Source organism: Giraffa tippelskirchi, chromosome 4 (genome assembly GCF_054371585.1).
Source record: "Giraffa tippelskirchi isolate mGirTip1 chromosome 4, T2T-mGirTip1v1.2.pri, whole genome shotgun sequence".
Lineage (NCBI taxonomy): Eukaryota > Metazoa > Chordata > Mammalia > Artiodactyla > Giraffidae > Giraffa > Giraffa tippelskirchi.
In genome coordinates, this window is record NC_137278.1 from 139,257,119 (window position 1) to 139,280,794 (window position 23,676).

At 36.7% G+C, this 23,676-nt stretch overlaps 1 protein-coding gene across 8 annotated transcripts in view; it reads left to right on the forward strand.

Annotated features, from left to right (window-relative positions):
- YAF2 (YY1 associated factor 2) overlaps nucleotides 1–23,676 on the forward strand; it is an 83,907-nt gene that overhangs the window by 24,040 nt on the left and 36,191 nt on the right. The window lies entirely within an intron of this gene.

The following is a 23,676-nucleotide window of genomic DNA, read 5'->3' on the forward strand; positions in this document are numbered from 1 at the left end:
CATAATAGTTGTTTGTAAAAATTACGTATTTACTACCTTTTGGTAAATGGTAAATACCATTTGCTTTTCTAAAGCAATATGAGGAGCTATGTGTTGAATTACTTTAGTTCTTTTATTTGTCATATTACTTTTATTGAAGTAAATACTTGTACTGTAAAATTTCTGCTTGTGTCTAATTTAGCTAAATTCTTTTGGCATTGCAGTGAACAGTAAGAATAGTTTTACATGAATTGAGCAACACTTCTTACTGATATAATTTTCAGTGTATCTTAAATTTCATTGAATGTATGTTTGGAAATAATTTAGGGTATGTTGCAATTATATTTACTACTTTGTTGTTTATAATGGATAGCCTTATTAATGTGAAGGGCAACACAGTTGGTTCAGTGTGAGCTCTGCCTCAGTTATTAACCCTATTAATTTGTATAAATATTAGAATTGTATAGAGTTCCTGGCTTCCCATTTCTCTGTTACTCATTCTGTATTGTTACCAGTTACATTTCTAAAAGGCCACTTACATCACATAAAGAGCCATAGTGATGCCATGCTCTTGCTGTTTTATAAAATTTCATCCATAGCTCAGTACTTAAGGCCTCTCATAATCCAGTCCTATCCTATTTATCCAGCCTTAATTTCTTCAATTTGAAACTTTTGTTTTGTTACCTCGGTTTTTATGCTTTAGCTTGTGCTTTTCCGTTTTCTTGAAATGACCTTGGAAAGATCCATTCTGCTTTTCTATATTTTAAAGTTGAAGTTAAGTCCTACCCCTTACGTATATCCTTGTATGCTGACATCTCTGTTCGTCTGTTTCTTCATTGAAAAAATAAGATTGCTATGAGGCTTGAATTAATTAATTCATGAAATGTACTTAGAATAGTGACTAGCAGTACATACTAACTTCTCTTATTAACTATTATTTGACCATAGATTTGTCTTAAATATTTTTGTGATTGTAGGTATAATTCTTATCTGTATGACACAGTTTAGCTTTAAATATTAGTAACAGGTTGTACCAATTGATATTTCTTCTGATATAAAACTCTTACTCTGACTTGTACGGTCTTTGACAGCAAGTGTAGGCTTTTATTGGGCTTCCCTTGTGGCTCAGATGATAAAGAATACGCCTGCGTTGGGAAGATCCCCTGGAGAAGGTAAAGGCTACCCATTCTAGTATTTTGGCCTAGAGAATTCCATGGACTGTATAGTCTATTGGGTTGCAAAGAGTTGGACACGACTGAGAGACTTTTTTTTTTTTTAATAGGCTTTTCTTGTCTGTAACCTTACTTCTTAAGGTTAGTGACTGAGATTAAATCACACCCATTGAAAAGTTAGTTTTCATGTAGAATGACATATATACTTACCAGTTTTTTCATTTGTAAAACAGGTTCATTTGGCTAATTAATCCTGTTTGTACTGTATGTTTTTCTTAAGAACAACTTTCCTTCAAAGCTGATATACATTGTAAACTTCCATTGCGCTTGAGAAAAGACTCTGTAGTTTTGAGAGTGTTAATTAGATTGTATTCACTTTAAGACCGTGTATTATTGGAAAACAATCTGGAAACTTAGTGTACTTGATTTTTTTTTTTTTGTACTTGATTTTTGAGGCCTGAATATCTTAGGAGATAATTGGTTGATTTTTTTCCAGAAATGCTTAGGTTTAAGATACCTGTCTGATGAAACAGTAAATAAAATCTGATTTCAAGGTCATTGAAGGAAGGAAATGCTCCTTGACAGATTGTGTGTCACTTTATTTTATTTTTTTTTTTTGTGGCTGTCCCATGCGCCGTGTGGAATCTTAGTTCCCCGACAAGGGATTAAACCTGTGCCCCCTGCATTGAAAGTGTTGAGTCTCAAAACACTGAGCCTCTGGTGAAGTCCCAAGTGTCACTTATAAATAATCACCAGAGAACCACTTCAGGTCCAATTAGATGAGCCAAACTGAAGAATGTTTAGTCAGATGACATCAGTGTTTGATTTGAATCTGTTCAATCTCCTGGTTTTTTAGTGTGATTGTGCTATGGTGGTTATATTGAGAATGGCCTTATTCTTTAGAGGTGCATGCTGAAATACTTAGAAGTGAAATGTCATGATGAGTTCAGAAAAATCATGTGTGGGTATCTGAATGTGGTATATGTTATGTGTATGTAAAGAGAGGTAAAAGGAGAGAGAAAGCAAATCTGGCAAGTTTTAACAGTTTTGGATCTAGGTGAAGGGTATAGTGGTATACATTGTACTTTAAGCTTTCCTGTGGCTCTGATATTTTTCAAAGAAAAGTTGTGTGTGTGAGGGGGGAGTAGTTTAAAAAGAACTTTATTGTGCTTCAGTTTCTCTAATTCTAAAATGACAGTAATAGAACTTATTCTTTCCATGCCTTGATGCAGGTAGGCACAGTGGGATAACATTTGGTAGAATAGCAGTCAGGAGAGCTTTTAAGAAGTAATTTTTTTTTTTTTTTACATTAAAGAAGAATTTTATAGTGGAGAACTTTTCAAAGAACATTTCACCTAAAAGTGTATTAGATTAACATATATCTGTTCCCTTTTTTATTATTCAGAGCACATTCCATTATAATTGAATAAAAGCAATCAAGAAACAGTAAATACATGTAGATATGTAAATTAACCAGTTGAAATCTTGAAAATGAAAAATAATATCTAGTTATAAAGTAATCGTGGGCAAAACAGAAGATTAGACATAGATAAAGAGAGATGTTTTTAATTCCAAGATAAAACCAATAACTCATCCAGGACCAGAGCCCAGGGAGATAAAGAATGAAAAATAGAAAAGAAAAATTAAGACACTTTAGGGCTAGATTGAAAAGCTCCAATGTAATGTCCAGAAGAGAGAATATGGAGAATGGTAGAGAAGCAGTATTGAAGAAAAATGACTAAGGATTTTCAAATATTAAAAAAAATAGTGGAAATTAAGAAATAACTAGAATGCAGTCATAAAAACATTGTATGAAAACTTGAAGGATGTAAGAAAAGTGGTACTTAGGGGTAAATTTATAACCTTAAATGGCTGTTAGATTGAAAAAAACTGAGCAAGCCATATATACAACTCAAGAAACAAAAAATGGAAAAAGTAAAACCAAAGACAGGAGAAAAGAGAAAAGAAAAAATGGAATTAGATGAAATAGAAATAATCAACAAAAGAAATGACAGCAATCATCTTTCAAATCAAAGCTGGTTCTCTTCAGCTGATGAAGTACTGGAAATACTCACCAAGAAGCACATGACACAATAAAATTATAAAATGGGGTATAATTACAAATAATAATTGTAATTTTAAAAATCACAAGAAATCACTGTTAATTTATATGTATATAAATTTTAAAAACCTGATGAAATTGTCAAAATGTCATTTAGAAATTGTACAAGAAAAATATAGTCATAGAAACTAAAAACCATTAAAAAATTGAAGCTGTAGTAGATTTCCCCAAGAAGTTTTTTAAAATATCAGCTTAATTGCAGTATAGTTCATAAACCATACCACCTACCCACTTAAAATGTACAATTTAGTGGTTTTTAATATTTTTACATAATTGTTGAATCATTACCACAGTTAATTTTTAGAGTATTTTCATCATCTCAGAAAGAAACTGTGTAGCTATTAGCAGTCAGTTCCAAATCTCTGAAACCCTCCAGCCTTAGACAGTCACTAATCTACTCTCTCTTTCTATAGGTTTGCCTGTTCTAGATCTTTCACATAAATAGAATCATTCAGTAAATGGCCTTTTGTGGTTTGCTTCTTTCATTTAGCATAATATTTTTAAGGTTCAGCCATGTTGAAACATGTATCATATACCTCATTCCTTTTTATGGCCATGTAATATTTCATTGTGTGGATATACCACATCAGTTGATGGATATTTGGATTTTTTTCCCATTATGAATAGTGCTTATACTGGCATTTGTGTATAAGATTTTGTGTAAACATATTTATATGTTTTCATTTCTTTTGGATGTATACCTAGGAGTAGAATTGTTGGGTCCTGTGGTAACCATGGAACAACAGACTGGTTCCAAATAGGGAAAGAAGTACGTCAAGGCTGTATATTGTCACCCTGCTTATTTAACTTATATGCAGAGTACATCATGAGAAACGCTGGGTTGGATGAAGCACAAGCTGGAATCAAGATTGCTGGGAGAAATATCAATAACCTCAGATATGCAGATGACACCACCCTTATGGCAGAAAGCAAAGAACTAAAGAGCATCTTGATGAAAGTGAAAGAGGAGATGGAAAAAGTTGGCTTAAAACTCAACATTCAGAAAACTAAGATCATGGCATCTGGTCCCATCACTTCATGGGAAGTAGATGGGGAAACAGTGGAAACAGTGACAGACTTTATTTTTCTGGGCTCCAAAATCCCTGCAGATGGTGATTGCAGCCATGAAATTAAAAGACGCTTGCTCCTTGGAAGAAAAGTTATGACCAACCTAGATAGCATATTAAAAAGCAGAGACGTTACTTTGCCAGCAAAGGTCTGTCTAGTCAAGGCTATGGTTTTTCCAGTAGTCATGTATGGATGTGAGAGTTGGACTATAAAGAAAGCTCAGTGCCAGAGAATTGATGCTTTTGAACTGTGATGTTAGAGAAGACTCTTGAGAGTCCCGTGGCCTGCAAGGAGATCCAACCAGTCTGTCCTAAAGGAAATCAGTCCTGAATGTTCGTTGAAGGACTGATGTTGAAGCTGAAACTCCAGTACTTGGCCACTTGATGCAAAGAACTGACTCATTTGCAAAGACCCTGATGCTGGGAAAGATTGAAGGCGGGAGGAGAAGGGGGTGACAGAGGATGAGGTGGTAGGATGGCATCCCCGACTCAATGGACATGAGTTTGCGTGAACTCCAGGAGTTGATGATGGGCAGGGAGGCCTGGCGTGCTGCAGTCCATGCGGTCGCAAAGAGTCGACACAGCTGAGCGACTGAACTGAACTGGACTGAACTGTGGTAACCATTGAAGCTTTTAAGGAACTATCAGACTGTTTTCCAGAGCAGCTGTACCATTTTACTTTCCAACCAACAATGTATGAAGGTTCTAGTTTTTCTACACCCTCACCAGTATTTTCATTATATGTTTTTTTTATTAAAGCATTCCTAATGGGTGTGATGGAGAAGGCAATGGCACCCCACTCCAGTACTCTTGCCTGGAAAATCCCATGGATGGAGGAGCCTGGTAGGCTGCAGTCCATGGGGTCGCTATAGCGACCTCACTTTCACGCATTGGAGAAGGAAATGGCAACCCACTCCAGTGTTCTTGCCTGGAGAATTCCAGGGACAGGGGAGCCTGGTGAGCTGCCGTCTATGGGGTCGCACAGAGTCAGACACGACTGCAGCGATTTAGCAGCAGCAGCAATGGGTGTGAAGCAGTATGAGAAAGAATAGTTTTAATTGTGATTTTGTTATCATAATTTCAGACATACTTTTGGGGAACAGGTAATCCCAATTTTATGCAAAGTGACCTAGATAATAGAAGAAGAGGGAGAGCTGTTCTGTTGTTTATCAGAGAAACTTACCCTGGAGACCTAAACTGAAAAGAATATGCCAGGTAAAATAATGGTACATTCAATTTACAAGGCAGAAACAGAATTTTTAATTAGGATAAGAATGTAAGCATAGCTCAATATTTGAAAATTATTAAGGTAAGATTTAGGGGCAAAGATCTTGAAAGATTTGGTAAAATTATGGTAGAACTTAATACTTATAGTTTTTTTTTTAAGTAACCTTTAAACCATGAAGAGAAATAAGCATGTTTCTTCCAATAAGGGCTCTCTTTAAAACTTAACTGTCTAAATCTTAGAAACATCCCCATTAATATCAAGAACAGGAAAAATATATCTCTACTAGTAAGATTAAAAAAAAAATAATAAAGTACAAAAGGATTGGAAAGGAAGAAAAATGAGATGAATGTATCCATAGGAAATTAAAAACAAAAAATCAACAGACTATGGGACTTCCTTGTGGTTCAGTGGTTAAGACTCGACATTCCCAGTGCAGGAGGCACAGGTTCAGTCCCTGCTCACTAAACTAAGATCCCACATGCCGTGCGATGCAGCCAAAAAAATAATAATAATAATAATTTTTTAAAAAATCAACAGAATAGGGAATTCCCTGGCAATGCAGTGGTTAAGATTCAGCACTTTGACTGCTATGAACCTGGGTTCCATCCCTGATCAGGGAACTAAGATCCCTCAAGTCATGTGGTTTGGTCAAAAAAAACCCTCAAAAAACCATCAACAGACTAACTATATTCGTAAGAGAATTCAGTGTTGCCGGATAGAAGATCAACATTCAAATTGACAGTAGCCAATTAGGAAATAAAAATACCTCTTTTACAGCAAATTCTATGAAGTACCCAAAGTTTTATTGAAGGACATAAAGTTAGACATGAATAAAAGACAAGATATAATTATTAGTGGGAAGTATAAATATTGCTAAAAAAATTAAGTTCTCTATGACTTATGTGTAGTTTCAGACAAAAACCTGATAGAATTTGTTTTCTTTTTTGGAGGAAAATGCTCTTCATATACAAAAGTAAAGAACCAAGACAGTTGTGAAAGAAGAAAAAGAATGAGGAGGGAGTTGACTGTCGGATATCTAGATTAATCTTAAATTTTGGTATTTAGACTAGTATCCTACACAGTAATGAAAAATAGTAAACTGCTACCCACAACATGTGTGTAGCTTTCCTGGTGGCTCAGGCAGTAAAGAATCCACCTGCAATGTGGGAGACCTGGGTTTAATCTGTGGGTTGGGAAGATCCCCTGGAGGAGGACATGGCAAGATCCCCTGGAGGAGGACATGGCAACCTGCTCCAGTATTCTTCTCCAGAATTCTTGTCCATTCTAATCCCATGGACAGAGGAGCCTGGTGGGCTACAGTCCATGGGGTCACGAAACATCGGCACACACGACAGCAAATGAATCTTCCAGACTTAGTGTTGAGCAAAAGAAGCGGGACACAAAAGAGTTCATATAGTATGAGTTCATTTTTAGGAAGCTTAAAAACAGAACTAATCTATGATGATTGAGATCAAAATTGCAGTTCTCTTGTAATCATGGTACTAACTGAGAAGGTGTGTGAGGGAGATTCTGAAGCATTAAAAAAAGTTAATATCTTAGTTTTGAGTTGGATCACACAGGGGTATACATACTTAAAAATCAGGTTGTACACAGTACTTGTATTTAAAGTAGTATAGTCTTAATATATGAAAAAAACAGATTCCTAGAATAGAGTTAAGAAATGGATCCATATATATTTGAGAAGTTGGTTGGTGCTCGAGGTGGCATTTTCTGTCATCAGGGAAAGGAAATGTGAACTTTTGAATTGGTTTTTCTATATGGGGGAAAACTAGATTTCTACTTCAGGCCATATGCACAAATAAATTCCAGTTGAATTAAATACTAAACATAAAACCCTGTTTTTAAAAAAGTGGAAAGTATAGACGAATATGTATCTTTAAAATATGTAAGGCCTTTTTTAACGAGTCAAGAAAAATAGAAGAAACCATCAGGGATGAAAAACCATCAAGGATTTGACTACCTCAAAAAAAAAAAAGAAAAAACAACCTTAGGTTTAATGTAAGGCCCCATAAACCCAAATAAAACAATGTCACAACTGGGAGATAAATATATATATAATGTCTGTACTATCCAGTGGTATATATAATGTCTGTACTATCCAGTGGTTTTGTGTCCAGAAAATGTAAAGATCAAAAGAGGTAAGATAGGTAATACAAATAAAATGAACAATAGATAGTAAGGCAATTCACGGCATAGACTGGAAATTGTACTGAGAAGATGATTAGTCTGTTTGTAGGGATTTTATTTGAAAGTATTAGTTGCTCAGTCATGTCTGACTCTTTGTGACCCCATAGATTGTAGCCCGCCAGGGTCCTCTGTCTATGGAATTCTCCAGGCAAGAATACCAGTGTGGGTAGCCATTCCCTTCTCCGGGGTATCTTCTCAACCCAGGGATTGAACCTGGGTCTCCTGCATTGCAGGCGAATTCTTTATTGTCTGAGCCACTAGAGACGTCCCATTTTTAGGGTAGATGCAGTTGAAAACGTAGGAGTCATCAGTGTTTACCCATTAAGTTGCAAGGCTCAGGATCAGGTAAGTGTTACACACATAAGATAAGTGTTACGCAATTAGAAATGTGCATACATGGGTATCCAACAATTTCTATGGAAGCTATTGTCTAGAGGAACTTGCATATTTACCCAGGGTGATTTGTGCAGGGATGTTCATTTGGAAAACAGTCTAAATGGCTGCAATAAGAGTCATGGATATGTAGGATATAAAATAGCTATTTAATGAAGAATTCCCTGAATCTATGATTAGGTTACAGGCTTCCCTGGTGGCTCAGATGGTAAAGAGTCTGCCTGCCAAGTCTGCCTGCAGTTCGATCCTTGGGTTTGAAAGATCCCCTGGAGAATGAAATGGTGACCAACTCTAGTATTCTTGCGTGGAAAATCTCATGGACAGAGAAGCCTAGTGGGCTGCAGTCCATGGGGTCGCAAAGAGTTAGACATGACTGAGCCACTACACTTTGACTTTTCATGATTAGGTTATTATCAGTGGTTTAATTAATTTACTTATTTATGGCTGCGCTGGGTCTTCATTGCTGTACACAGGCTTTCTCTAGTTATTGCGAGTTGGGGCTCTTCTTTGTTGTGGTGTTTGGGCTTCTCGTTTTGTGGCTTCTCTTGTTGCAGGGCACAGGCTCTAGAGCGGGGGCTCAGTAGTTGTGGCTCGTGGGCTTAGTTGCCCCGTGGCATGTGGAATCTTCCCAGACCAGGGATCAAATCCATGTCCTCTGCATTGGCAGGCTGCTTCTTTACTTCTGAGCCACCAGAGAAGTCCAGTGATTTTTTTTTTAATGTAATAAACAAGTGGTACTGTCTATAACCAGGATTGTTTTAAGCATTTTATAAACATTAAATATTTTAGTCCTCATGAGAACTTAGAAGTCGGTACTGTCATTGTCTCCATTTTTTAGATGGAATACTGAAGCATAGAGGAATAAATAACTCTGCCTACTCGCATGGGTAGTAAATAGCAGAGCTGGGATTCCAAGTTGCCTGGCTCCAGAGTCCACTATGCCATGCTGCCTTTGGATGTTTAAAAATATGGAGAGGCCTCCTAAATGTAAGGAAAAGTTAATTCCTTACATAAATGTAAGGAAAAGTTAATTCCTTACATAAATGTAGGGAAAAGTCTCATTTACACCAAATTCATGGTAGTTGTTACCTCTGAATGGGATTGGGAGGTGAGGGAGATCCAGTGATGGTGGTTAAAAGGAAACGAGCATAGAGAACTTTCCCTTCAAGATTATGTACATTACTATATAGCTTTTAAATACTTGCTTTACTGTATATATATGCTTATTCTGTAAAAGGAAACACTGAAAAGATTGGCCTTTATTTTAATCTTTATTTTTCTTAATATTGGTTATATAGAAAAAGAAAAAAGCAGTGGCCCTAGCATAATGGCTATAATTTAGTCTAGTTCTGAGATAGTGAGCAGCAGATAAATGCCAGACCCTGGATTAGGGTGCTGGAGATAGGGTGGTTTCATCCCCGATGGCCCAGCAGGTAAAGAATCTGCCTGCAATGCAGGAGATGCAGGTTTGATCCCTGGGTTGGGAAGATCCCCTGGAGGAGGAAATGGCAACCAAGTCCTATTCTTGCCTGGAACGTCCCAGGGACAGAGGAGCTTGGAAGGCTACAGTCCATGGAGTGAACAAAAGAGTTGGGCACAACTGAGGGGCTAACACTTTATTCTCTCTTTAAGAAGTTCAGAGTTGTACAAGGAAAGAGATAAGAACAATAATTTTAATTCAGTATGTTACATCCAGATATCTTCTTCCCTATTTCTCTATCCCCATCCTTTCCCCTCCATATGCAAATAGGAGAAGAGGGAAATGTCTTGAGTTGGGGCAAGAGAAACAGGCAATGAAATATTGATTGTGATCCTACTTCCTATTTTTTTAAAAACTACCAGGGAGTAAATTCTATAATGGTCAGTGATTGTGGCTTGTTCACCATCTGTGAAACTTGGTATAATGCTCTGTGCCTAACAGACCCCTGGATGTTGGAATGAATAACTGATGCACTTTGACATTTCACTCTCAAATGACCTAGCACCTCAACGCAAAGTTCTTAAGCCATCTAGGGTATCTTCCATTGACTAGTAAAGTTTAAAGCAATTTACCTGAGAACTTTATATGAAGTCTTGTGTCAAATTGTTTTCTGCCAAAGAATTCTGACTTGGGAAATGTTTTCATCTGTAGGAAATTTTGGATCTCTAAGATCTAATATAATTTTCTTTGTGCTGAGTCCATGGACTATTTCCAGGTGGTATTAGTATGTATAATCTGAGAATTCTAGTATCTTTTAACATTGACCTTTTAAAGTGACTACCATTTTTCAGTCCCACTAATGATGGATGAGAATTCCTGTTGCTTCACATCTCTCCAGTGTTTGGTGTTATCAGTGTTCTGGATTTTGACCATTCCAAGTAGGGCAACCAAGTAATTTCTGTTTTAACTTTAGGAAGATCATGTTATTCCCCTGTTTAGAACCTTCACATCCTACTTTGTTTCCCATCCTACTTAGAATAAAATCCCAAGTTATTTCCAGCTGCATGAGAGGAAGGCTTTGTATGAACTGGTCCTTGGCCACCTCTTTAAACTACTTTTATCATTTTCTCTCTTTTTCATTGCAATTCAGACATGTTGGTCACCCTAGTGTTTTTTGAACATGCCAGCCTTCTGCTTCAGAGCCTTTGCAGTTAGTTTTGCCTTTCCTGGAATGTTTCACATCTAGATACCTTCAGGGCTTACTCCTGTATTTCACTGAGTACTCTGCTTAAGTGTAACCTTGTCAGAGATGCTTCTCTGATTTTCCTGCCAGAAAATAGCACTTTTGTGCTTCTTCCTATACCCTGCTTTATTTTTCTTCTACTGCTACCTCATAATATATGTGTATGCTTGTTTATAATAATATATATAAATTACATATATACATATATATGTAGCCTATCTTTATGAGAATGTATGTGTGCTTCATGAAGGGATATTTCTATATACTTCTAGAGTAGAACCGGGTACACAGATGGTGTTTAATAAATACCTGTTGAGTGAATGAATGATTGTATTACATCAAAAAATGCTTTAATGTTAGTGATTTAGAATACTATGGTAGGACATAATCAGATACATAAGGAAGGCTTAAAACTTAATAATTAAATTTTACTTTCACAACATGTAATCTATGCAAGGCTAGGGATTTTTTCTTCCTTGCCATATTCCCATACCTAGAATGTTTCCTGGCAGTAATACACATTTGATTATTTGCTGAATGAATGAGTTTATGTAGCATATTTTTTCAATAAACTACCAAATTATGCTATATGTAAAAGTAATGTTGAACAGAACTAAAAGTAGACCACAGAACTCCAGAATTGGGAGAAGGGGACAGGGATGAGCGATAGTGCTACCTTGATTTAAATTTTTGGATGCATCTTCACCATTTGCCAACGACTGCAAGCCAGCACCGTTGCTTGTCAGGACTACTCTTAATACTGTACCATTTGTTCTTCAGTTCTGTATGTGTCATGTTTCATTCTCTATGTTTAAAATTTAAAAGTATTTCAAGATACTTACTGTACCTAAAATAAAACCGAGATTCTTTCTTTAACTTGGAGACCTGATATGGCCTTTTTACCTCTTAGTCTCATTTAGTTCTTCCCTCTTGCTCAATATCCTTCAGCTTTTCCTCCTGTTTCTATAGGCCACCAAGTTCTCTGCTGCATTTATACACTCAGTGCTTACTTTCTGCTTATTATAACCTTTCTTTTACTATGTCATTGAAGCACCTTCTTTGTGTTATTTAAGTCTGAGTGTGTTGCATCTTGTGAGCAGTCTTCCTTGAAAACCTTATCTACCCCTGCTCATGTTAGAATTGCTTTTGATATTTGCATGGGGTGGGGAAGAACAAAACCACAGTTTGTAATTATGTATAGTGTTAGTCACTCAGTTGCGTGTGACTCTTTGTGACCCCACAAACTGTAGCCCGCCAGTCTCCTCTGTCCATGGAATTCTCCAGGCAAGAATACTGGAGTGGATTGCCATTGCCTTCTCCATTATTATGTATATGTGCTGACTTTTTTTTTTTGTTTACCATTGTGTTCTTAATGCTAAGTATGGTATTTGGCACATAATAGGTGCTCAGTAAGTATTTAATATGTGAATAACTGTATAGCAAAAGATGGAACATAAAAATGAGCAGGAAAGGAAAAAAGACCCCCAAAACTAGAAAAAAGGTCATACGTGCTTATTAAAACAAGAGAAATCCATGACATAAGCTCAGCTATTAAGCAAGACTCTGATAAATCACAAAACCCAACTACATGCTTGATGTTAGAAACATTTAGAACAAAATTTCTAAGGGAGTTGTAGGTAAATGTATAATCAAAACAAGATACTAGGCAAATAAAAACAAAAAATTGTTGAATGGTATTGCTAGACAAAGGTGAATTAAAAGTGAATGAACATTAGGTGAAAAAAGATGCACGTTGTAGTATGTATATACATACATACCTATCTTATCTATCTCTATATGTATACACACTGCTAAGACTGCTAAGTCACTTCAGTCGTGTCCGACTCTGTGCGACCCCATAGATGGCAGCCCACCAGGCTCCGCTGTCCCTGGGATTCTCTAGGCAAGAACACTGGAGTGGGTTGCCATTTCCTTCTCCAATGCATCAAAGTGAAAAGTGAAAGTGAAGACACTCAGTCGTGTCCAACTGTTAGCAATCCCATGGACTGCAGCCTACCGGGCTCCTCCATCCATGGGATTTTCCAGGCAAGAGTACTGGAGTGGGTTGCCATTTAAAATCAAGCATATAGTTACTAATATGAAGAGAACCACAAATCTTTATTTTTTGAAGGTGAAGCATTGAAATGTTTAAAGTAAAAATTATAAATTCAAGAAGGAAAAGAAAGAAGTCTAACAGTAACAGGAGACTTTAAAACATCTTTCAGTTCTAGCCACGTCAGAGAAATTAAAAATAGGATATGGAGATCTGAATTATGTAGTTAATAAATCTCATATAATATACTTTGTTATTATAAAAAGAATAGCATATTTTTAATTCCCCATGGGACATTGTCAAAAATAAATACTAGAAAGAAAGTTGGGGGAAAAAAGTTATTAACTCCATGCTCTACAATGAAATTTTAAGTTAATAGAAAAGTTAGAACCAGAAACCAACCACAAAATCTTCCCAACCTCAAAACAAAAACCTCAGCTAATTGAGTTTAAAAATGTAAAAACATTCTCCTAAAAAATTTTAGATCAAAAGTCTAAAGGTATCTCAAACCAGCAATTGTGGTCTCTCTAGAAAATAATTACAATAAAAGTTAAATACAAGGACTTCCCTGGCAGTTCAGCAGTTAAGACTCTACTCCCAATGCAGGGGACCCAGGTTCAATCCTTAGTTAAGGAACAAAGGAGTGGTAAGGAACACCATACCACGTGGTATGGCTTAAAAAAAATAAATAAATACATAAATTTATTTTAAAAAATTAAATATATAAATATAGGACAGATAAAATTATTTCTAAAAGTTTCATTACTAAATGAAAATAAACAAGTTAACATTCAAAGAATTTATTAAAAGAGCAATAACACAAACCTAAGGAAAGCTGGAAAAAAATAATAAAGCACAACATAGCAAGTAATAAATTAGAAAACAGAACGGGTAGTTAAGATAAATACAACCAAGAACTGGTTCTTTGATTAAAACAAAAATAAAACTAGCTAACTTTTTTTTTGTAAACAAAAGGATAAAGTACAAAAATTAAAATTTAGATTATGAAGAACACAACCATAGATGTAAATAATACAGACATAAGAGAATGGTTGGCACAATAAATAAATTAGAAAACATTGGGAAAACACATCATTTTCTAGGAAAATATACGTTATTCTGTATTCAAAACTGATCCAAGAAGAGACTGAAAACCTAAACCTACCAAGCCCAAATGGTTTTACAAGTGGTTTCTTTCAAGCCTTCATGGAACAGATAATTTCACATATATTTAAATTGACCTAGAGAAAATAAGGAAGAATCAAGGCCTTTCCTATTTTTAAAAAAACTTCAGCATGAGTCCTTCCAATAAATATTCAGGACTGATTTTCTTTAGGATTGACTTGTTTGATCTTGTAGTCCAAGGGACTCTCAAGAATCTTCTCCAGCACCACAGTTTGAAAGCATCAATTCTTCAGTGCTCATCCTTCTTTATGGTCAAGCTCTCATATCTGTACATGACTACTGGAAAAACCATAACTTTGACTATATGGGGCCTTTGTCAGCAAAGTGATGTCTCTGCCTTTTAATACACTGTCTAGATTTTTCCATTGCTTTCCTTCCAAGGAGCAAACGTCTTTTAATTTTGTGGCCTCACTCACCATCCACAGTGATTTTGGAGCCCAAGAAAATAAAATCTATTACTGCTTCCACTTTTCCCCCTTCTATTTGTCATAAAGTGATGGGACAGGATACCATGATCTTCATTTTTTTAGTGTTGAGTTTCAAGCCAGCTCGTTCACCTTTGTCAGTAAGGTCTTTAGTTTCTCTTCACTTTCTGCCATAAGGGTGATGTCACTTGCATATCTGAGGTGGTTCATATTTTTCTCAGCTATCTTGATTCCAGATTATGTTTCATCCAGCTTGGCATTTCACATGATGTTACTCTGCATAGAAGTTAAATAAACAGGGTGAAAGTATATAGCCTTGTACTCCTTTCTCAGTTTTGAACCAGTCAGTTGTTCCATGTCCAATTTTAACTACTGAAGCAAAAAGCAAGGGAGAAAGGGAAAGGTATACCCAACTGAGTGGAGATTTCCAGAGAATAGAAAGAGCAATAAGAAAGCCTTCTTCAATGAACAATGCAAAGAAATAGAGGAAAACAATAGAATAGGAAAAATTAGAGATCCTTCAAGAAAATTGGAGATATCAAGGGAACATTTCATGCAAGTATGGGTATGATAAAAGACAGAAATGATAAGGACCTAACAGACAGAAGAGGTAGTCAGAATACACAGAAGAACTGTACAAGAAAGGTTTTAATGACCCAGATAACCACGATGGTGTGGTCACTTACCTAGAACTGGATATCCTGGAGTGTAAAATTAAGTGGGGCTTAGGAAGCATTTTGTGAACAAAACTAGGGGAGGTTATGGAATTCCAGCTGAGCTATTTAAAATCCTGAAACATAATGCTTTTAAAGTGCTTCAGTCAATATGCCAGCAAATTTGGAAAACTCAGCAGTCACCACGGGACTGGAAAAGGTCAGTATTCATGACAGTGCCATACGGTTACACTCATTTCACATGCTACCAAGGTTATGCTCAAAATCCTTCAATCTAGCATTCAGTAGTATGTGAACTGAGAAATTCCAGATAATTCAGTGTATTAGTAGATAAAAGAAGAAGAGTTATGTGATTATCTCAATAGATCTTGAAATACAGTTAATAAAGTCAGATATTTATGCCTGGAAGCAGTCTTTAGTAATAACATAATTAAAATATGTACCTCAAAATCATACTCAGGAAAGTGCTTCATGGAGATATATTAGAAATTAAGTGATAATTAATATTAGATACAAGGCAAGGAAAGTCTCATAACTATTATTTAACTTTGTTCTAGATGTGCTAACAGTTTAAGAAATTAGAGAAGCATGAGATCGAAGTAATCCCCAAACACTTTGGATATCATTCAAGTGCTTTATTCTGGGCGTTTAGTTACCATGTTCAAGAGCTATCCACCTTGTTAAATTTTCAGCCACATTTCAGTCATTTCCACAAATGCAGTCTCACGGTGTTTTTGATTAGCTTATTTTAGTGATTTTCCCATTAAAATATCTCATAAAATTTTGTTTGGAGCTCTAATGAATAAAGTGAAAGCAGCGCTACTTTTGTTGCAGAGGGATTAGGGAGCGCTGTAGTCACCTCTTCATCATCTATGACTCCTCCATTAGCTTCTGGGAATGCTGTATGCAACTTTAAGAATTACAACCCTATTCTGCTTCATGGAATTTTTTTTGTGTCACAGTTGTTAATAGTGATATAAAACAATTTTTGTATAAAATGTGATCATCGACTTGATAAGTTCTTATTATTCTTGGCAATTTTCAGTCCTTCTTTGGTTATGATAGATATTAAATTAGAAGCAGCTTGGGGCTTGGAGTTGTTACTGAGATGACTAAGGTTGCCTAAAGCAGTTATACAGAGAAGTGGTAACTGATGCCAAGATGGGACACAATAAAAACCAACTAGAATGAGGCAGCATTCTGGAACTGCCATTTCAGATAAAGGCAGATGTTCCAAAACATCTTAATGGCGCCAGAATACCATGCTGCATGAAGTTCTAAAAGATGGTTCTGAGTAGAAAAGACAACACAGCCTTGTGACATGTGGGAAGTATGGGCTGTGGATAGACAGATACTACATGATGTGGAATATATGTGGAATCTAAAAAAGTTGAACTTATAAAAGCAGTGTGAATGGTTGCTTCCAGGGGCTGGGGATGAAAGAAATGGGGAAATGTTGGTAAAATGGTACAAAGTATCAGTTATGCAGAATGAGTAAATTCTGGGGAATCTAATGTATTAATCCATGTGTTCAGTTCAGTTCAGTCGCTCAGTTGTGTCCGACTCTTTGCAACCCCATGGACTGCAGCATGCCAGGCCTCCCTGTTCATCACCAGCTCCAAGAGCCTACTCAAACTCATGTCCATTGAGTCGGTGATGCCATCCAACCATCTCATCCTCTGTCGTCCCCTTCTCCTCCTGCCTTCAGTCTTTCCCAGCATCAGTCTTTTCAAATGAGTCAGTTCTTCACATCAGGTGGCGAAAGTATTGGAGTTTCAGCTTCAGCATCAGTCCTTCCAATAAATATTCAGGACTGATTTCCTTTAGGATGGACTGATTGGATCCCCTTGCAGTCCAAGGAACTCTCAAGAGTCTTCTCAACACCACAGTTCAAAAGCATCAATTCTTCGGCACTCAGCTTTCTTTGTAGTCCAACTCTCACATCCATACATGACTACTGGAACAACCATAGCTTTGACTAGACGGGCTGCAGTCACCATCTGCAGTGATTTTGGATTAATCCAAGTTAATACATGGTTAACTATAGTAACCATGTACAGCATGGTTGTTGTAGTTAGTAATATTCTATACTGGAAAATTGTCAAAAGTTCTCACCACCGCAAAAAAGTGATATTATGTGATGGATATGTTAATTAGTCTGTGTAACCATTTCATAGTATATATATATCAAAACATTACATTGTACAGCTTACGTTGTATATAGTTTTGTCGGTTATGCTTTTTGTGGTTTATTTTTAATTGGAGGATAATTGCTTTACAATATTGTGTTGGTTTCTGCCATGCTGCTGTTGCTGCTGCTGCTAAGTCGCGTCAGTCGTGTCCGACTCTGTGCGACCCCATAGACGGCAGCCCACCAGGCTCCCCCGTCCCTGGGATTCTCCAGGCAAGAGTACTGGAGTGGGTTGCCATTTCCTTCTCCAGGGCATGAAAGGGAAAAGTGAAAGTGGAGTCGCTCAGTCGTGTCCGACTCAGTGACCCCATGGACTGCAGCCCGCCAGGCTCCTCCGTTCATGGGATTTTCCAGGCAAGAGTACTGGAGTGGGTTGCCATTGCTTTCTCCAGGTTTCTGCCATACATCAGCTTGAATCAGCCATAGGTATACATATGTCCCCTCCCTTTTGAACCTCCCTCTACCTCTCACCCTATCCCACCCCTCTAGGTTGTCACAGAGCACTGGATTTGAGCTCCCTGCTTCATACAGCAAATTCCCACTGGCTATCTGTTTTACATATGGTAATGTATATGTTTCAGTGCTACTCTCTTAATTCGTCCCACCCTCTCCTTGCCCCACTGTGTCCACAAGTCTGTTCTCTATGTCTGTGTCTCCACTGCTGCCCTGCAAATAGGTTCATCAGTACCATCTTTCTAGGTTCCATATATATGTGTTGATATACGATATTTGTTTTTCTCTTTCTGACTTACTTCACTCTATATAATAGGCTCTGAGTTCATATACTTCATTAGAACTGACTCAAATGCGTTCCTTTTTATGGCTGAGTAATATTTCATTGTGTATATGTACCACAACTTTATCCATTCATCTGTCAGTGGACATCTAGGTTGCTTCCATATCCTACCTATTGTAAATGTTGCTGCGATGAACATTGCTTTTCGCTTCTCTTCTCTTCACAGCTATTTGTAAGGCCTCCTCAGACAGCCATTTTGCTCTTTTGCATTTCTTTTTCTTGGGGATGGTCTTGCTCCCTGTCTCCTGTACAATGTCACTAACCTCCATCCATAGTTCATCAGGCACTCGGTCTATCAGATCTAGTCCCTATGACCAGTGTTGGGATTGTTAGCTCATATGGTAGTTTTATTCCTAATATTTTAAGGAATCCCCATACTGTTCTTCATAGAGGCTGTCTCATTTTACATTCCCACCAACAGTGCAAGAGGGTTCTTTTTTATTTACATCCTTTCCAGCATTTATTATTTGTAGATCTTTTGATGATGGCTATTCTGACTGGTGTGAGGTGATACCTCATTGTAGTTTTGATTTGCATTTCTATAATAATGAATGATGTTGAGCATCTTTTCATGTGTTTATTAGCCATCTGTGTATCTTTTTTGGAGAAATATCTGTTTATGTCTTCTGCCTACTGTTAGACTGGGTTGTTTGTTTTTCTGGTTTTGAACTGGATAAGCTGCTTGTATATTTTGGAGATTAATCCTTTGTCAGTTGTTTCATTTGCTATTGTTTTCTCCCATTTTGAGTTTTGTCTGTTTACCTTGTTTGTAGTTTCCTTCACTGCACAAAAGCTTTTAAGTTTAATTATGTCCCATTTGTTTATTTTTGTTTTTATTTCCATTACTTTAGAAGATGGGTCATAAAGAATTTTGCTGTGATTTATGTCAGAGTGTTCTGCCTATGTTTTCCTCCAAGAGTTTTATAGTTTCTGGTCTTACATTTGGTATTTAATCCATTTTGAGTTTATCTTTGCCTGTGGTGTTAGGAAGTGTTCTAATTTCATTCTTTTATATGTACCTGTCCAGTTTTCCCAGCACCCCTATTGAAAAGACTGTCTTCTCTCCATTGTATATCCTTGCCTTGTTTGTCAAAGATAAGGTGCCCATAGATGTGTGGGTTTATCTCTGGGCTTTTATCTTGCACCAGTGGTCTATATTTCTGTTTTTTTGTGCCAGTACCATACTGTCTTGATGACTGTAGCTTTGTTGTATAGTCTGCAGTCCGGAAGATTGATTTCTTCAGCTCCATTCTTCTTTCTCAAGATTGCTTTGACTATTCAGGGTCTTTTGTGTTTCCATACAAATTGTGAAATTTTTTGTTCTAGCTCTGTGAAAAATACCTTTGGTAGTTTGATAAGGATTGTATTGAATCTATAGATTGCCTTGGGTCATATAGTCATTTTTATAATATTCATTCTTCCAATCCAAGAACATGGTCTTATCTCTCCATCTGTTGTGTCATCTTTGATTTCTTTCATCAGTGTCTTATAGTTTTCTGCATACAAGTTTTTTGTCTCTTTAGGTAGGTTTATTCCTAAGTATTTTATTCTTTTTGTTGCAGTGGTGAATTGGATTGTTTCCTTAACTTCTCTTTCTGATTTTTCATTGTTAGCTTATAAGAATGAAAGGGATTTCTGTCTATTAACTTTATATCTTACAACTTTACTATATTCATTGATTAGCTCTAGTAATTTTCTGGTGGCATCTTTAGGGTTTTCTGTGGGTAGTATTAATGTCTTCTGCAAACAGTGAGAGTTTTAGTTCTTCCTTTCCAATCCGGATTCCTTTTATTTCTTTTTCTTCTCTGTTTGCAGTGGCTAGGACTTCCAAAACTATGTTGACTAATAGTGGCCAGAGTGGGCTCCCTTGTCTTTGTCAATTGCATCTTAATAAAGCTGGAGAAAAAATAAAAGTACAGACTTTAGAATCAGGCAAACCTTGAGTTGAGTATAACTTGAAATATGATCATTACAGATGTCTTAAACATATTGAGCCTTGGTTTACCTGTCGTATAAAAAGGAATTTGAAATTAAATAACTTAGTGAATGTATAGAGCTTAGTATGACCTTTGGCACATGTAAGACGTCTTGAAAAGATTAATAGCTTTTATATGTACTGTGTACTAAGGCAGTGAAGCCTGTGCTGCATTTGGGGAACAAAATTAAAAGAGTAGTTTTTTAATGTGTATATATATATAGATATATATATTTTAAAATATATCTATTTTATTGAAATATGGTTGATTTACAATGTTTCAGGTGCACAGCAAGGTGAATCAGTTATACAAATGCACATAAATTATTTTTGAAATTATTTTCCATCATAGGTTATTGCAAGATTTTGACTACAGTTCCCTATGCTATACAGTAAACCTTCATTGCTTGTTGCATATCTGTTTTTAAATTTGAAACCTAGCTTCTATTCATACTAGGTCAAACAGGTGGAATCAAAGTGTCTTGATTTTTTTAGTTAGGCAAAAACTCATAAGTTTTCTAAAATATATACATTAGCATGTTTATATATATGTATACAAAAGTTTTTCTACCACACTTAATAAAGGCTTGAGTAAGAATATCAAGAAAAAAAAAGAGATGGAGAAATTGGAGAAGATAAACTAAATGAAAGGGGACCATTGAATATGAAATAGAAAAAGTGAAACAAACTAGATATAAGTAAAAGATTATCATATAGTCCAGCTATTTTTAAACATGACTACTCATTAGAAATATATATGGTGCTATGGAGAAAAAAGCAATACCTGAGCATTTGTATTTTTCAAAAAATTTCAAGATAATTCTGATATGCATCTGGATTTTAAGGAGTGATTACAGGTTTTTCTATCAGATCCTCATTTTGGTGTTATAAATTTAAATTATTTTTCTGTTGACCAACATGCAGTAATATTTAATCACAGTAATGAAAGATCTTTATTAGTTTTCACAATCAATAGCCAGACTAAAATAAAAGATAATTACAGTTTGCAAGCCATAATGGGACACGATTAACTTAACAATATAAAATCAGTTCAGTTCAGTTGCTTGGTCGTGTCTGACTCTGCAACCCCATGGACTGCAGCACGGCCAGGCTTCCTTGTCCATCATCAATTCCCAGAGCTTGCTCAAACTCATGTCCATCAAGTCATTAATGCCATCCAACCACCTCATTCTCTGTCCCCTCCTTCTCCTCCTGCCTTCAATCTTTCCCAGCATCAGGGTGTTTTCAGATGAGTCAGTTCTTCACATCAGGTGGCCAAAGTATTGGAATTTCAGCTTCAGCCTCAGTTCTTCCAATGAATATTCAGGACTGATTTCCGTTAGGATGGACTGGTTGAATCTTTTTGCAGTCCAAGGGACTCTCAAGAGTCTTCTCCAATACCATAGTTCAAAAGCATCAATTCTTTGGCACTCAGCTTTCTTTGTAATCCAACTATCACTTCCATACATGACTACTGGAAAAACCATAGCTTTGACTAGACGGACCTTTGTTGGTAAAGTAATGTCTCTGCTTTTTAATAGGCCGATTAGGTTGGTCATAGCTTTTTTTCCAAGGAGCAAGTATCTTTTAATGTTGTGGCTGCAGTCACCATCTGCAGTGATGCTGGAGCCTAAGAAAATAAAATCTGTCACTATTTCCATTGTTTCGCCATCTGTTTGACATGAAGTCATGGGACCTGATGCCATGATCTTAGTTTTCTCAATGTTGAGTTTTAAGCCAACTTTTTCACTCTCCTCTTTCACTTTCATCAAGAGACTCTTTGGTTCTTCTTCGGTTTCTGCCATAAGGGTGGTGTTATTTGCATATCTGAGGTTATTGATATTTCTCCCAGCAATCTTGATTCTAGCTTGTGCTTCTTCCAGCCCAGCGTTTCTCATGATGTACTCTTCATGTAAGTTAAATAAGCAGGGTGACAATATACAGCCTTGATGTACACCTTTACCAATTTGGAACCAGTCTGTTGTTCCACGTCCAGTTCTAACTGCTGCTTCTTGACCTGCATACAGATTTCTCAGGAGGCAGGTCAGGTGGTGAGGTATTCCCATCTCTTGAAGAATTTTCCACAGTTTGTGGTGATCCACACAGTCAAAGGCTGTAGCATAGTCAATAAAGCAGAAGCAGGTGTTTTTCTGGAACTCTCTTGCTTTTTCAGTGACCCAGCAGATGTTGGCAATTTGATTTCTGGTTCTTCTGGCTTTTCTAAATCCAGCTTGAACATCTGGAAGTTCACAGTTCACGTACTGTTGAAGCCTGGCTTGGAGAATTTTGAGCATTACTTTGCTAGTGTGATAGATGAGTGCAATTGTGCTCAAAATGTGTTTGAACATTCTTTGGCATTGGAATAAAAACTGACCTTTTCCAGTCCTGTGGCCACTGCTGAGTTTTCCACATTTGATGGCATATTGAGTGCAGCATTTTCACAGCATCATCTTTCAGGATTTGAACTAGCTCAACTAGACTTCCATCATCTCCACTAGCTTTGTTCATAGTGATGCTTCCTAAGGCCCAGTTGACTTCGGACTCCAGGATATCTGGCTCTAGGTGAGTGATCACACCATCATGGTTATCTGGGTCATGATGATCTTTTTTTTTAATTGTTCTTCTGTGTATTTTTGCCACCTCTTCTTAATATCTTCTGCTTCTGTTAGGTCCATACCATTTCTGTCCTTTGTTATGCCCATCTTTGCATGAAATGTTCCCTTGGTATCTCTAATTTTCTTGAAGTGATCTCTAGTCTTTCCCATTCTATTATTTTCCTCTACAATATTAAATAATTACATACTATTTAGGGGGTCAAGCAGAGTGATATGGTAAATGGAAGTGCATACCTGCATATGTTTTCATCTACCCAGCCAATCTGTGTCTTTTGGTTGGTGCATTTAATTCATTTACATTTAAGGTAATCATCAACATGTATGATCCTATTACCACTGTCTTAATTGTTTTGGGTTTATTTTCTGTAGGTCTTTCCTTCTCTTGTGTTTCCTGCCTAGAGAAGTTCCTTTAGCATATGTTGTAAAGCTGGTTTGGTGGTGCTGAATTCTCCTTAACTTTTGCTAGTCTGTAAAGCTTTTGATTTCCCCATCAAATCTGAAAGAGAGTCCTGCTGGATAGAGTATTCTTAGTTTTAGGTCCTTCCCTTTCATCACTCTAAATACATCATTCCATTCCCTTCTGGCTTGTAGAGTTTCTGTTGAGAAATCAGCTGATTCCTGATGGGAGTTCCCTTGTATGTTCTTTTTCCCTTGTTGCTTTTAATACTTTATCTCTGTCTTTAATTTTTGTCAGTTTGATTACTATGTTTCTCAGTGTGTTCCTCTTTGGGTTTAGCTTCCTGGACTTGGTTGACTATTTCCTTTCCTGTGTTCAGGAAATTTTCAGCTATTATCTCTTTAAATATTTTCTCAGATCCTTTCTCTCTCTCTTCTCCTTCTGGGACCCCTATAATCTGAATGTTCATGCGTTTAATGTTGTCCCAGAGGTCTCTTAGGCCGTCTTCACTTCTTTTCATTCTTTTTTCTATA